The 14,098-nt window shown below is 40.6% G+C and overlaps 1 protein-coding gene across 1 annotated transcript in view; it reads right to left on the bottom strand.

The window, feature by feature from the left end:
• PDE1C (phosphodiesterase 1C) overlaps positions 1 to 14,098 on the bottom strand; it is a 299,837-nt gene that overhangs the window by 228,528 nt on the left and 57,211 nt on the right. The gene's annotated exons all lie outside the window — the stretch shown is intronic.

Here is a 14,098-nt window from a genome sequence, read left to right on the forward strand (position 1 = left end):
CATTCACTTAATATTTATGGTTGCTCAAATATGTGCCTGGTACTGCTTAGGGGACAGTTATAACAGACACGGGCACGGCTAGGCATTCTCAGACCTAAGCACAAACTTCAGGGGCATAGTCCTAAGGAAATAAAGGGCTCAGAAGCAAAATGCAGGCACATTAATATGCAAATATGCCCTTCAATAAGGGCACATAATCTGTTCAACATGCACGTGGGTAAATGAGCCAGAGTAACTGCCACACTCTACTACAACTCCATCCAAACACCCATACAGAGTCCGCACAGCCAGGCACGGGCTCGGCCAGGGGATCTGCGCCAACCACACTCCGCAGAGCAGAGCAGAGCCTGGGAGAAGTACCGGGAATCCCTGCAGTTCCACAGCTCTTGGACCCTGCAGCCACTTCCCACGCAGCTCACGATAGGCTCCATGTGACATTGATGCATTATTATATCTGTTGATGACATGCCAGGTCCAGAACACAGAGGGAACGGCACTCCTACATGAATGTCAAAACACTTTCAAGCAAGAACACAGATGAACTCCAGGTGACATGTCCACATTAAGTCATCACAGGTCTTTATACTTTTCTGTATATAGTTTCAAAATTATATGTGGTGAGACATGCCTCTAAGTTTAGGTAAGGTAAGGAAACTGCACACACATAGAGCCGCCAAGAGACAGACTGATCGTGCCACAATTACTTACTGAGTGCCTGCCATATGCCAGGAGCAATGCCAAGAGTGGCTATTGTTGGGAGAAGAAAGAGACCCCAGTAGTGGTGGGTAGATCAGGAACGAGGGCTTCTATGTCAGAGGCGTATATACAGAGGCAGTGAGTTAGGGGGGAAAGAACATGAGAATTGCATGGAAAACCCAGTTCTGCCTCTTATCTGTGAAAATGGAGACAACTACACCTACTTCAAGGTCACTGCGAAGACCAAATAATAGCAATTATGGTTATTATGTCAGACAGTTGAATCAGACTGCCATAATTTGAAACTGCGCTTCACCACTCATCAAAGGTATGACCTTTCTGTGCCTCAGCCTTCCTCATCTATAAAAGGGGGATACAGTCTCTTACAGGGTGGTGATAAGGATTCAGTGAGTAAATTCATGTAAGGAACTTAGAGCGGTGTCTGGAATGTAGTGAGAATTCACGAAAAGTTAGCTCTTATCATGCCATACTCCCAGTACTATAAGAAGGAGCTACGAGGATGTTGGGGAAGATTTTGAATTTAAAGCAGGATTTTACCAGTTAAGGTTGGTGGGAGTATGGGTGGAAAGGGAGGGGTGGAAATGCAGAAAGAGGAAAAAAAACACAGAGCAGGAAAGTGGTGTGGGAAGGCAGGGGCCCAAGAGGACAACCCTTGTGCTCCCAGGTCCCTGTCATTGGCTGCTTCTGTCCCACTCTGTCCCCAAGCCAATCCTAACCAGTGTAAGACCCTCCCACCAGCCTCAGATATCAGCCAGGAGGGTGGGAATCAGTGTTTTCATTACAGAGCAGGGGCCCAAGATCAGCCCTGGACACACACATGCCCAGGAAAACCCTCTCTGTACTCACCTGCACATCCGCAAAGCCACACTGCAGCCTCCATTGGGTCATCAAGCTGCCCCGGAATCCAGAGTCCTTTACTGAAGCCCCTTAGCTCAAGCTCCAATATGCTGCCCAGTTCTTATGGTCATAGTCACTTTTTAATATTTTTACTTTTACAGAACACCTTCACATAATATGATTTTTTAACCTACTGATTCTCTAAGAGTACTAATCACTATCAAAAGTAATGAGGTAGAAAACAAGACAGAGGAACATAGGAGAAGGGAGGAAAAAACGAAACAAGATGAAGCCAGAGAGGGAGACAAACCATAAGAGACTCTTTTTTTTTTTTAAAGATTTATTTATTTATTTGAGAGAGCGAGAATGAGAGAGAGTACATGAGAGGGGGGAGGGTCAGAGGGAGAAGCAGGCTCCTCGCTGAGCAGGGAGCCCAATGCGGGACTCGATCCCGGGACTCCAGGATCATGACCTGAGCTGAAGGCAGTTGCTTAACCAACTGAGCCACCCAGGCGCCCAAGAGACTCTTAATCTCAGGAAACAAACTGAGGGTTGCTGGAGTGGAAGGGGGTGAGAGTGATAGGGTGGCTGGCTGATGGACACTGGGGAGGGTATGTGTTATGGTGAGCGCTGTGAATTGTGTAAGACTGATGAATCACAGACCTGTACCTCTGAAACAAATAATACACTATGTTAAAAAAAAAAAAAAAAAGAAGATAGTATGAAGGGAAAAAGGAAGGGGGGAAAACCGGAGGGGGAGACGAACCATGAGAGACTATGGACTCTGAGAAACAAACTGAGGGTTCTAGAGGGGAGGAGGGGTGGGGGGATGGGCTAGCCTGGTGATGGGTATCAAGAAGGGCACGTATTGCATGGAGCACTGGGTGCTTTACACAAACAATGAATCATGGAACACTACATCAAAAACTAATGATGTAATGTATGGTGACTAATGTAATAAAATAAAATTTAAAAAAATAAAATAAGGAGGTAGAGACTGATCTTTTTTTTTGTATAGAATTGTACATAAAATGGTTGCACCTGTGCAAAAGAATGGATGTAAGTATACTGCCCATATGTGAATAAGAATTCTTGAAGGACACAAAAAATTGTTTATAGTGAGTTTTCTATGGAGAGTAGGACTAAGAGATCTACATTGAAAAGGAGACTAATTTTTCATTTAATGTAGTTTTGTGTGTCTTAATTTTATACCATGCATATGTACTACTTTAAATGTTTTTTTATTTGTTATTTTTTTTAAAGATTTTATTTATTTATTTGACAGAGAGAGCCAGACAGCACAAGTAGGAGGAGCAGTAGAAGGCGAGGGAGAAGCAGGCTCCACGCCAAGCAAGGAGCCCACTGCAGGGCTCGATCCCAGGACGCTGGGCTCATGACCTGAGCCGAAGGCAGACGCTTAACGACTGAGCCACCCAGGCGCCCCTCAGAAGTTCATTCTAATGTCTAAATAAAAGTATGTTTTCCTGGTACGTAGTAAGTTATTGGTAAGTAACAGCTGCCTATCACTACTACTATCACTATATGTATAATAAAACTTGTAGGAGCGCCTGGGTGGCTCAGTCGGTTAAGCATCCAACTCTTGGCTTCGGCTCAGGTTATGATCTCAGCGTCGTGAGACTGAGCCCCATGTGGGGCTCTGCACTCAGTGTGGAGTCTGCTTGAGATTCTCTCTCTCCCTCTGCCCCTCCTCCTGCTCGCCCTCTCTCTCTCTCGATAAATAAATAAAATCTTTTTAAAAAACCTATTGTATAGGGGCGCCTGGGTGGCTCAGTCGTTAAGCGTCTGCCTTCGGCTCAGGTCATGATTCCAGGTCCTGGGATCGAGCCCCGCATCGGGCTCCCTGCTCTGCGGGAAGCCTGCTTCTCCCTCTCCCACTCCCCCTGCGTTCCCTCTCTCGCTGTGTCTCTCTCTCTGTCAAATAAATAAATAAAATCTTTAAAAATAAAAAAATAAAATAAATAAAAAAATAAAAACCTATTGTATAATTAGTAACTAATAATTATTGTATGATTATTTGTATAATAACTATGTATGTAGTAGTAACTGTGCTCAAGCTTATTCATGTGCATCAGATCTCCCCAGCGGGGCTGTGAGCTCCATGAGAATAGCTCCTGTCTGGTCTGGCCTTGGTTTACAGCCCCTCCTGCAGAGATCATCATCACAGACTAACTGACTGAACCAATACACACAGGAAGAACTGCCCTGCCCAACAACCCCATGGGTGAAGGAGCAAACATATCCCATTTCCACATTGCAGATGTGGAAACTGAAGTCCAGGGAGGGCATGTTGAGAAGCCAAAAGTCAAAAAGTTGGGGGAGGAGCTCAAACAAAATCCAGATCCCCAAGGCTCCCAGGCAGAACCTTCCATCAGCTGTGGCGAGCACATGAAAACACAGTAGATTGAGCTCAGTGCCAGCATTAAGACTGATGCTGAAAACCCAGTGAGAACCAGAGTGGGGACTACTAAGTGAGCTCTCTAAATCAGACCAACAAACGTCATTTCATTATGCACATATATAGTAAGATTTCCCCCTGCTACTTGTTATATTAGCCAGGGTTCTCCAGAGACACAGAACCAATGGGAGATATACATATATAATATATATACACATACACATATATAAAAGGAGATTTATTACAAGGAATTGGCTCAGGCAATCATGGAGGACTTGCTGCCTGTAAGCTGGAGACCCGAGAAAGCCATCAGTGTCATTTAGTTCCAGTCTGAAAGCCTGAGAACCAGGGAAGCTGATGGCATAAATCCAAGTCCAGAAGGAGGAGAAAATGAGATGAGATGTTCCAGCGCAAGCAGTGAGGCAGGAAAAAGAGAGGCAAATTCCTCCTCCCTCTGCCCTTTGCTCGATTCAGGCCCTCAACCAACTGAATGACCACCCAGTTGGGGAGTGCAATCTACTTGACTGAGTCCACCAATTCAACGCTCATCTCATGCAGAAACACCCTCACAGACACACCCAGAAACATGTTTAATCTGGAACCCCATGGCCAGTGAAGTTAACACCTAAAATCAATCCTCACACCAGTAAAGTCACCTTAGGGGCACAAACATGTGCATGGATTCCATACAGGTACAGAGTAACCTGCAGGGGAAGAAAACAACCCCATATGAACCACAGAGAGCACTTCCGGGAGCATCCTGCCAACCAGCACGGAAACATGAGGACCGTGGTTCTGGGCAGCCGCTGCTGACAACAGTCACCTAGGTAAATACTGGTTGTGCCACATGACCTGGGACAAGCTGATCCTCTATGAGCCTTAGTTTCCTCATTTGCAAAATGAGGATGATCCAGGTACCTACCACATAGGGTCTACTACAAGGATTACATGAGATAAAAGGTAATAAGTAATTAGAAAGCTGCCTGACTTAAAAAGTACTCAATGAACATTGGTTGTGTTTACTGTTTCTATTATTATTAGAGATAAAAAGTCATAGCAAGAGCATAAACACCACACACACACACGCGCACGCACATGTACGCACACACATTCCACCCCAAGAATTACTTGTCACATCCTATGATATTTTGAACAGACTGTATCATACCACTTATCACAGACACTAAAATGAGTTGTGTGCAGATCTGCCTCCTTTCTAGACTGAATTCTTTCTGAAGTCAAAACAGTTTGTATCTTATTCAATTTTATATCCTCAATGCTTAATACTTGGAAGGTGCTCATACATGTTTGTTAAAAATGTCAAAGTGGAATGAAAAATTCTGAATCATTTAAACTCACAGAGTGATAACTGCAAGCAATATTTTAAAAATTGAAATTCGGTTTCTTTTCATTTTGTGGATGTCTTTTTAGATAGTTCACCATAAAAGCAATATCTATAAATAAAGCTAACTTGTTCTCTGAGGCCCACTAATGTGCTAAACCATCAGCCCTCTAGCTTCTCTTGATGATCATACAACTTCATTTCTGCAAAGTTTAAGCCAACACATTTGACCAAATGAATACAATTCATCAAAGAGCCCAGACTGCCACAGACCTACACAGAGATCCAATCAACAGGTTGTCTCTGCAATGGGGACAGGCAGATCCCCTTTAACAAGGGCAATATCTCAAATCAGTTCTCTTCCTTATAGCTTGGTGGGAGCGGGGAGGCACGCGTGGAGGTACTGGCAAAGGAAACTCTCTTTTCCAGGCACTACGGCAAAATTCTGCAAGTTGGTATCTCTGTCAAGCAGGTTGTGAGACTGTGAGCTCCAAGAATGCACCAATAGCAAACCTTATTCCATTTCTATATAGCGCAATCACGTTTGTCCTCAGATATAATTGTGTGGTTCAAGATAAAACACTCCATACTACAATGCTTATTGTCTTTAACTGTAAGCCCCACCTATCATGGAAGCCAGATTCACTCCTTGCCTAAAGCCAGTAATATGTCTTGGGGATAAAGCACAAACTTTGGGAGTTTAATAACTTCGTTACACTACATGGCCCATCCATTACAACAACATAGCTGTGGCTGGACTCAGCCACCACTGTAGTTACTCAAGCCAACGTCATGTTTACAAAGGACAGTTTGTTCCTACAGAGGCAGAAGACTGGTTCTTGGAGCTGTTCATTTATTCCCTACTGTTTGTTGAGTGCTCACTTTGTGCCACACACTGTTCCAGGTACTGTGCTATCCAAAAAAAAGAAAAAGAAAAGAAAAGAAAGAAAACATTTTTTGCTCTTATGGAGTTTAATGTTAGAGAGGAAAGACTGACAAAAAAAAATTGAACAAAAGCTCATTTCAGGTAATGATGTATCATCAAGAAGAATCAGGAAGGCCTTTCCTATGAGGTGAAATATGGATGATGAGAAGGGGCTTCATGCAAAGATTGCCCTTTGCACAGAATTTAATCTCGCCGTTCTGTTCATACCTCTGCAGAGTTCTGTGGAAGAACCACATGCTCAGTTTTCCAGAATGTCACAGGTAAGATGAATCATGAAAACTTGAACTCAACTCCATGCACCAAAATCTCTCGAATCCCTAGATCCCCAGAGAGATCTTGTCAGACCCTTGAGTGTAGTCTAGACACTTGGGGGAAGCCTCTGTTGTTTAAATGGCCCCCAAGACACCTGAAAACAAATAGGACTCATATAACAAAACAGTTTATTTTGAATTGTCATTACCTCATTAAGGATAATATCCCTTCTCTAAACTTTACTGGAGGAGGAGTGAGTTACAAAGGCCTGGAGAAAGCAACCAAAAGGCCCACAGATGGAGTGAATACTTACTGTAAATTGGTCACCTGATGTCCACCGCCCCTTTCTTCTGGCAGTAATAAACTCATCTCATCCCCACTTTCAGGCCTCCTGCTTTGAGAGAACCAGACTACCAGCTCCAGGAAGGAATGTCTTACCCAGACCCAGCCAGTGTGCACACTGACCCACTCCTCCACAGGACCTGCTATAGAATGGACATGTGGCCCAAGCTTCTCCAGTCCAAGTAAGCCCTAGGATATGCGCAAGAGTTAGTAGAGATAATGTTTCAGTCTGGACTGAAGCTGGAGGTACATAAGCCTGGCAGAGAACAGAGCCTATGTGGAGCAGGAGTGTGGGAAAACAGAGTGAGACACTGGGCCTAGATGCCTTCATCTCAACACCTGGATCAAGCCACACCTAAAGTCAACATACTCTGATTCTCAAATTCACTGGTTAATAAATTATCTCTTTTTTCTTATACTAGCTTAAGATGGGTTTTCTATCACATGCCACAGAAAAAGTCCAAACACATACCACAGGTAAATTCTCCTTAATACCAAATTACTGAGAACGAAACACACTTCCTAACATATTCAAAGTGCCATTTGTAAGGAATTCTAGATTGATATAAGAGAAAAATGAGGTCTCTTCTGATTTCCAATAATCAATAATTCTTTAGTTGGCACATATTATGTTTTCATATTGGTGCCAGCTTCTATAGAGGATGAAAATATATAAAACATTGCTTCCCTGGCCTCAAAGTGCATATCCTACAATCTGTCACTGTTACTAATGTTTCACTAATCCATAGAGCTTTCTAGGATATAGAGCATTTTTGAAACTTGAACTTTGGGTGCAAAGAATCAGACTAGATTCATCCAAATCCTGAGTTTATAAACTCTCATCATTGCCCCATACCTGGCCCTTTTTTTATCAAATGCCCACTGACCCTTACTCACACCATTTCGTTGCATCTTCACAACTGAACAAGGAAGCTGAGATTCTGGGACATCATCCAAACCTCACAATTAGTGAGCTCCCTCTCCCCCTCATTGGCCTGTTCATAAAAGTATAAAAGAAGGAGTTCCTCCAATCACACTAGCAAGGAGCTACACCATACTGGCTGGTGTCTTTGAAAGGTATAGCTCAGAACTGACACTTCACATTTGCCACGAAGCACAGAGCCAGAATTTATGGGATTGCTTCTAGTCAACTGCTGATTTCTCATCTTTGAATGCAGTCATTTTAAAGACATTTTGCACAAATTCAGTTGGTACCCACAGATACACTGAAATAGTCAAGCCAGACTTAAATCAGATTTTTCCAGGATAACTTTTTTTTTCAAAAGTCACTTCTTCAAAATGTCATTACTGGCTTTCTTTAGTGGCATGTTCTTTCTGCAGATCAATGATAGATCTACTGTCCCCTTTTTTTGGTTCCACTGGTTCTAACTGAAGCAAATCAGGTAAGAAAAGGCACAGGGGGATTTACTTAATCTAGAAATAAAATCACCTAAAAAAAAGAATTTAAAAAATTTTACAAGTAATTGATTTCTACTTTTTTGCCTGAAAATGACTCTCTCTTATTCTTCTGGTTCATTAAATTGGTAAAGCAGTTTCACTTTTTGGGTACAATGCTCTCAGAAGAATTAACATTTTCTACATTGATTAATTTAGAAAAATTGTTTTATTCACACTTAAATACAAAATGCTCTCCCATGCTATACAATTCAAGGGGGTAGGGGATACAAGAGTAAAAGAAATGTTTCTATAGTAGTGGATGTTTACAGGAGACGTAAACCATGGCCTGGGTCCTAGATCCTTCAGACACAACCCAGGTATGGGTGTCCTGGATCAGAAGCCTGGTGTTCAAGGAGGGCTTCCCTGCTAGGTCCATCACCTACAGTCGGTGGGAGCAGTACAAGACAGATTGAGGCCATTTCCCACAGGAGGATAAGAGCTCAATATTGGAATGTTCTCTTTCTGCTCATAGACACCGGAAACAAAAACATGATACAAGTCCATAAACAAGCAAGTTGGGTATGAAAGAGAAACATGGTTGGCACTGGCAACAAAGTGCACATATGGCCAACAGACACGAGAAACAGGAAGATGTGGTGGCCCTTGGGGTCAACCAATGCAGTCAGAAAAAAGGGCCACCATGATACAAAGTGGTCTATCTATGGAGTCAGCCTGGGCAGGCGTCAATCCCAGCTCTGCCACCCTCCTGCTTCGTGGCCATATGGCAGGACAAGAATAGGAACGCGTCTAGCGTCTGGCACATTCAGTGGTGGTGGTCTCCCTTTCTCTCCTCCCCACTCACCTTCTATGATAATCCTTGGTGTAATCAAAGCCTCATGTTTTCCAAGGTTTACCTTATTTTTATAATATTCAAGTACATGCATCATGACTAAAATAGTGAGTCCAGAATTTGGAATCCCATAAGCAACCCTATTTTCCATTAAGTTTGTCTAATTAACTCTATTAGGATCCAGAGATAGAACTTACCTGTGTCAGAGTTAATTGCATGCCGTTGTCTGTTCAATACTTCTGTCTATACATAGGCCTTGCATCCTAAGAAACAAACTTTACCCTCACATATGCCCCATGAACTCTTTCCCCCAAAGAGCCACCTCAGCACACCTACCATACTGGCCTCCTAACGGTACTTTGTTTCTAACATAAGCCTCAGCCCACTGGCTTGCAGAATATTGTAAATCAGATCAGTCGTGTTACTAATTCTCTTGGCTGGGATCAGAAATATGGGGAAAAGAGGCCACTGAAAGGACTGTAAAATGACTGTAATTATTATTTTTCATATGTCATGAAGGTTTATCCTAAGATAAATAATCAAAATAGCTAGTAATATAAATAATGATCACCTACTTCGGGTCTTTACCTTTCCTGTCCTCACTATCTTTACTCACACACCAACACCACTAACACTACCATCACCATCGCCAGTCTCCACTGGCCTTATTTTTCTCCATAGCACTGCTGGTTCCATTATTTTACTTATGTACTTTATTTTATGTCTCACTCTCCTAGAATGGAGGCTTGAAGAGACTGTCACTTTGTTTTCACTTCTACACCCTCAATACATATAACGCTACCTGGCATAGAGCAGGAACTCAAAAATATTTGTTGACTATGTAATATTCAGTCCAGATCTAATATTTCTTTGAGACGCTCTCTATATAAAGAATCTCATGAAAAGTAAAAACTAATATAATATGGCAATACTAAATAATGGGTTTCAGAGAAACTTCCAAGGTAAATGGTAGAAACATGTTCTTTACAAACTAAATCTTCTGATAGCAATTCAAGTATAGCTTTTAGTATTGCTTCTCAAAATCCCTTCAATAAATATTTAGCAAAAAATAAGCTCCTTTCCAGACATTTGCCACAACACTAGGGATATTTAGGCCTGACCCACCTATGTTCAACCTGTCAGATATAAAAAAATGGCAGCTATCGATAGTCTAGTGCCATTTGGATCAATGGCCTTGGCCCTTACTCCATTGGCTTAGCTGCCAACCAGCTGCTATTTCACTGCATGGCTGTAGATTCCTGCAAGTTGGATGATAATAAATGGACTCTTCACAGAGACACAGTATAAGGCAAGGCTATGAGAAAAAATATGGGGAACAATGCTTCTGACCAAGCTGGAATATCAGTGATCAGATTTACCCTCCTACGAGAAACAACCTAAAAATAGGCAAAATCTATAATTCAGTGGTTTTCAAGACACTGGACATCCAGGCAACAAAGAACAGGCAACGAAGAGTGGTATTTGAGACAGGGGAAACAAACAAGGGGAGCTCTCTGATTGCCAGAGCTCACTGCCTTGAGAAAGTGCAAGGGCGGGGAACCCAGGTGGAGCCTGGCGCACTCCCCAAGTTAGGAGACAGCGCTGAAATTCTAGAGACCGAGGCAGCTAGAATGGGCAGGACAGGCTGCCTGAGAAAGAAGAACTGCAGAAAGAGAAAATATCAGAGATCTACAGAAAATCCCACCTGCATATCTAGCTAAGTAATGTCAGTGCCTATGTGTGAGGAAGACATGGCTGCTTTTTACTGCAACAGCACAGCCAAGCAGTTACAGCAGCAACCATATGGCCCTCAAAGCCAAAAATTTACTATTTTGCTCTTTACAGAAAAAAATTTGCCAACTCCTGACTAACATCATACTTTATGGTAAAAGACAGAATGCTTTCCTCCTAAGATCAGGAACAAGACAAGGATGTCCCCTCTCACTACTTCTATTCAATATTATTCTGGAGATTGTATCCAGTACATTAAAGCAGGAGGGAAAAAATAAAAGACATATAGGTTATAGGGAAGAAGTAAAACTACCTTTATAGACAACATGATCTCTTATGTTGAAAACCTGAGGGACTCTACCTAAAAGCTACTAGAACTAATCAGTCCAGCAGGCTTGCAGGATACAAGATCATTATACAACAACCAATTGTACTTCTCTATATGATAAATGAACAATACAAAGTTGAAACTTAAAAAAAATGCCATTTAGTATAAAAGAACTTCCAGTACCATCTTCTTTCATTAAGACAGAAGAGTTTAGCCTAATGCTTCACTCATTGAAACTACACTGTATATAAACCATCATTGAAGTAACTTCTTACATCAAGACACAAGAGTTTGTACACTTAGGGAAAAAAATAAAAAATTAAAATAAACATAATCCCATTTATAATAATACAAAAATATGAAATAATGATAAATCTGGTAAGAGATTGTTAAGACCTGAATACTAAAAACTACAAAATGCTGCTGAAAGAAATTAAAGGAAACCTAAAATAATGGTGAGATATACTGTTTATGGGTCAGAAAATTCAATATTGTTAAGATGTCAAATCTCCCCCAAATTTACCTATAGATTCGACACAATCCAAATCAAAATTAGAGAAGGATTTTTTTTTTTAGAAATTGACAAACTGACCCTAAAATTCATATGGAAATGGAAAAGTCCTAAAATAGCAAAGCAACTTTGAAAAAGAGCAAAGATTTTCAAAACTTTGGAAATGCAACCTGGTTTCACAGTTTATTACAAAGACAGTTTGGCATTAGCATCAAGATAGGCAAATAGAACAACAGAGCAGAATAAGAATCTTAAAATAGACATACAGATATATAGAAAACTGATTCTCAAAGATGAAATTGCAATGCAGTGGAGAAAGGCTGCTCTTTTCAACAAATGGGGCTGGAACTACTGGACATTCATACACAAAAATCTAAGCTTCAATCCATCCTTACCACCACATATAAAAATCAACTCACAATGGACCATGGACCTAAATACAAATCCTAAAACCTCTAAGAGAAAATATAAAAGAAAATCCTTGTGACACTGTATTAGTTTGCTATGGCATAAGCAAGTGCCATGAATTGGGTGGCTTAACAGAAATTTATTGTCTCACAGTTTTGGAGGCTAGGAAGTCCCAGACCAAGGTGTTAGCAGGTTGGGTATCTTTCTGAGGGCTGAGAGACAAAGATCTGTTCCAAGCCTCTTTCTTTGACCTGTAGATGGCCATGTTTACCCTGTGTCTCTATAAATCATCTTCCCTAGCCGTATGTCTGTCTTTGTATCCAAACGTCCCCATTTTATAAAGATACCAGTCATACTGGATTAGGGCCCATCTTAATGACTTCATCTTAATTTGATTACCTCTGTTATGACCCTATAGGTACAAATAGGCACAAATAAGGTGAAATTCTGAGGCACAAAGGGTTAGGACTCTGAAATATCTTTTTGGGGGAAAAATAATTCAACCTATAAGAGACACCAAAATCAAAATCCATAAAAACAACAAACTGATAAACTAGACTCCATCAAAATTAAGACCATCTATTTCTTCAAAAGACAGTTAAGAAAATGAAGAGCAAGCCACAGAGTGCAAGAAAATATTTTCAAATCACATGTCTGATACAGAATTTGTGTCTAAATTATACAAAGACCCTCAAGATGCAATAATAAATTAACAACTTTAAAATGAGAAACAGATTTGAACAGATATTTTATCTAAGAATATATACAGGTGGCAAATAAGTACATAAAAAAATGTTCAACATAATTAGATGATACAGAAATATAAACTAAAACCACAATGAGGTACCACTGCTCATCTACTGGAACAGCTACAATTAAAAAGACTGAGTGCTTCACGGCTGTGTAGTAACTGGAACTCTCGTACTCTGCTGATAGGAATAGAAAATGGCACACATTTGGAAAACAGTTTGGTGGTTCCTTAAAATTTTAAACATGTATCTGCTATATGATCTAACCATTCCACTTCTAGGTATTTATTCTATGAAAGTGAAAGTCTATGTCCACATAAAAACTTGCCTATAATATTCTCAGCAACTTTATTTGTAATAGCCCCAAATGAAAACAATTCAAATGCCCATCGAGAGTGAATGAATAAAAATACTGTGGCATTTAATCCATAGAGTGGCATAATATTCCACAATATAAAGAATGAAGCACTGATACATGCTACTTGGATGACTCTGAAAATAGTGACACTAAGTGAAAGAAGCCAGTCTAAAAAGAGTACAAACTGTACGAAGCCATATATGTAAAATTCTAGGAAATGCAGAATAATCTACAGTGCTAGAAAGCAGGTAACTGGAAATGGACATTTAGAGAGAGAGGGCAAGGCAGAGCTAGAGGGAGGCATTAAAAGGGACATGAGCAAAGCTTTGGAGGTGATGGATATTTCTTTATCTTGAATATGGAAATGGGTTCATGGGTGTATGCATGTGTTAAAACTTATGTTGTACACTTTAAATAAGTACAATTGACTGTGTGTGAATTATACTCAATAAAGCTGATGTTAAAATACTCATTTCACATTCAGATGGCCTCTGTTTCAAGTCCTGGCTCTATCTCTTTCTAGCTTTGTGATCTTAGGCAAGTTTATCTCTGAGGCTCACATTCTCTGGCCGCAAAATGGTAATTCATAACACTTATTTCCCAGGGCTGTTGTGGATATCAATTGATAACTAACTCAGTGTCTGAAAATAAGAAATAATTAATTATAGTTATTATTAATAATCACAACAATGAAGTTACTCTTTCTTACTTTTTAACTTCCTATAAAAGCTACCTTGAAAGACAAGACATACAATCCATATTTTCAGAACCTAGAAAGCTGAGTGTTCTCCACTTTCTTATTCAGTATTTCAGATAGTGCTCATGTAATTGAGTTTTGCTAAATCAAAAAGGGCACTGGCAGAAAGTCAAAGTGTGTTTTTCTGATCCTTTAAAATCATATTTTCAAATATGA

This window comes from Neomonachus schauinslandi, chromosome 12, assembly GCF_002201575.2.
Source record: "Neomonachus schauinslandi chromosome 12, ASM220157v2, whole genome shotgun sequence".
Classification (NCBI taxonomy): domain Eukaryota; kingdom Metazoa; phylum Chordata; class Mammalia; order Carnivora; family Phocidae; genus Neomonachus; species Neomonachus schauinslandi.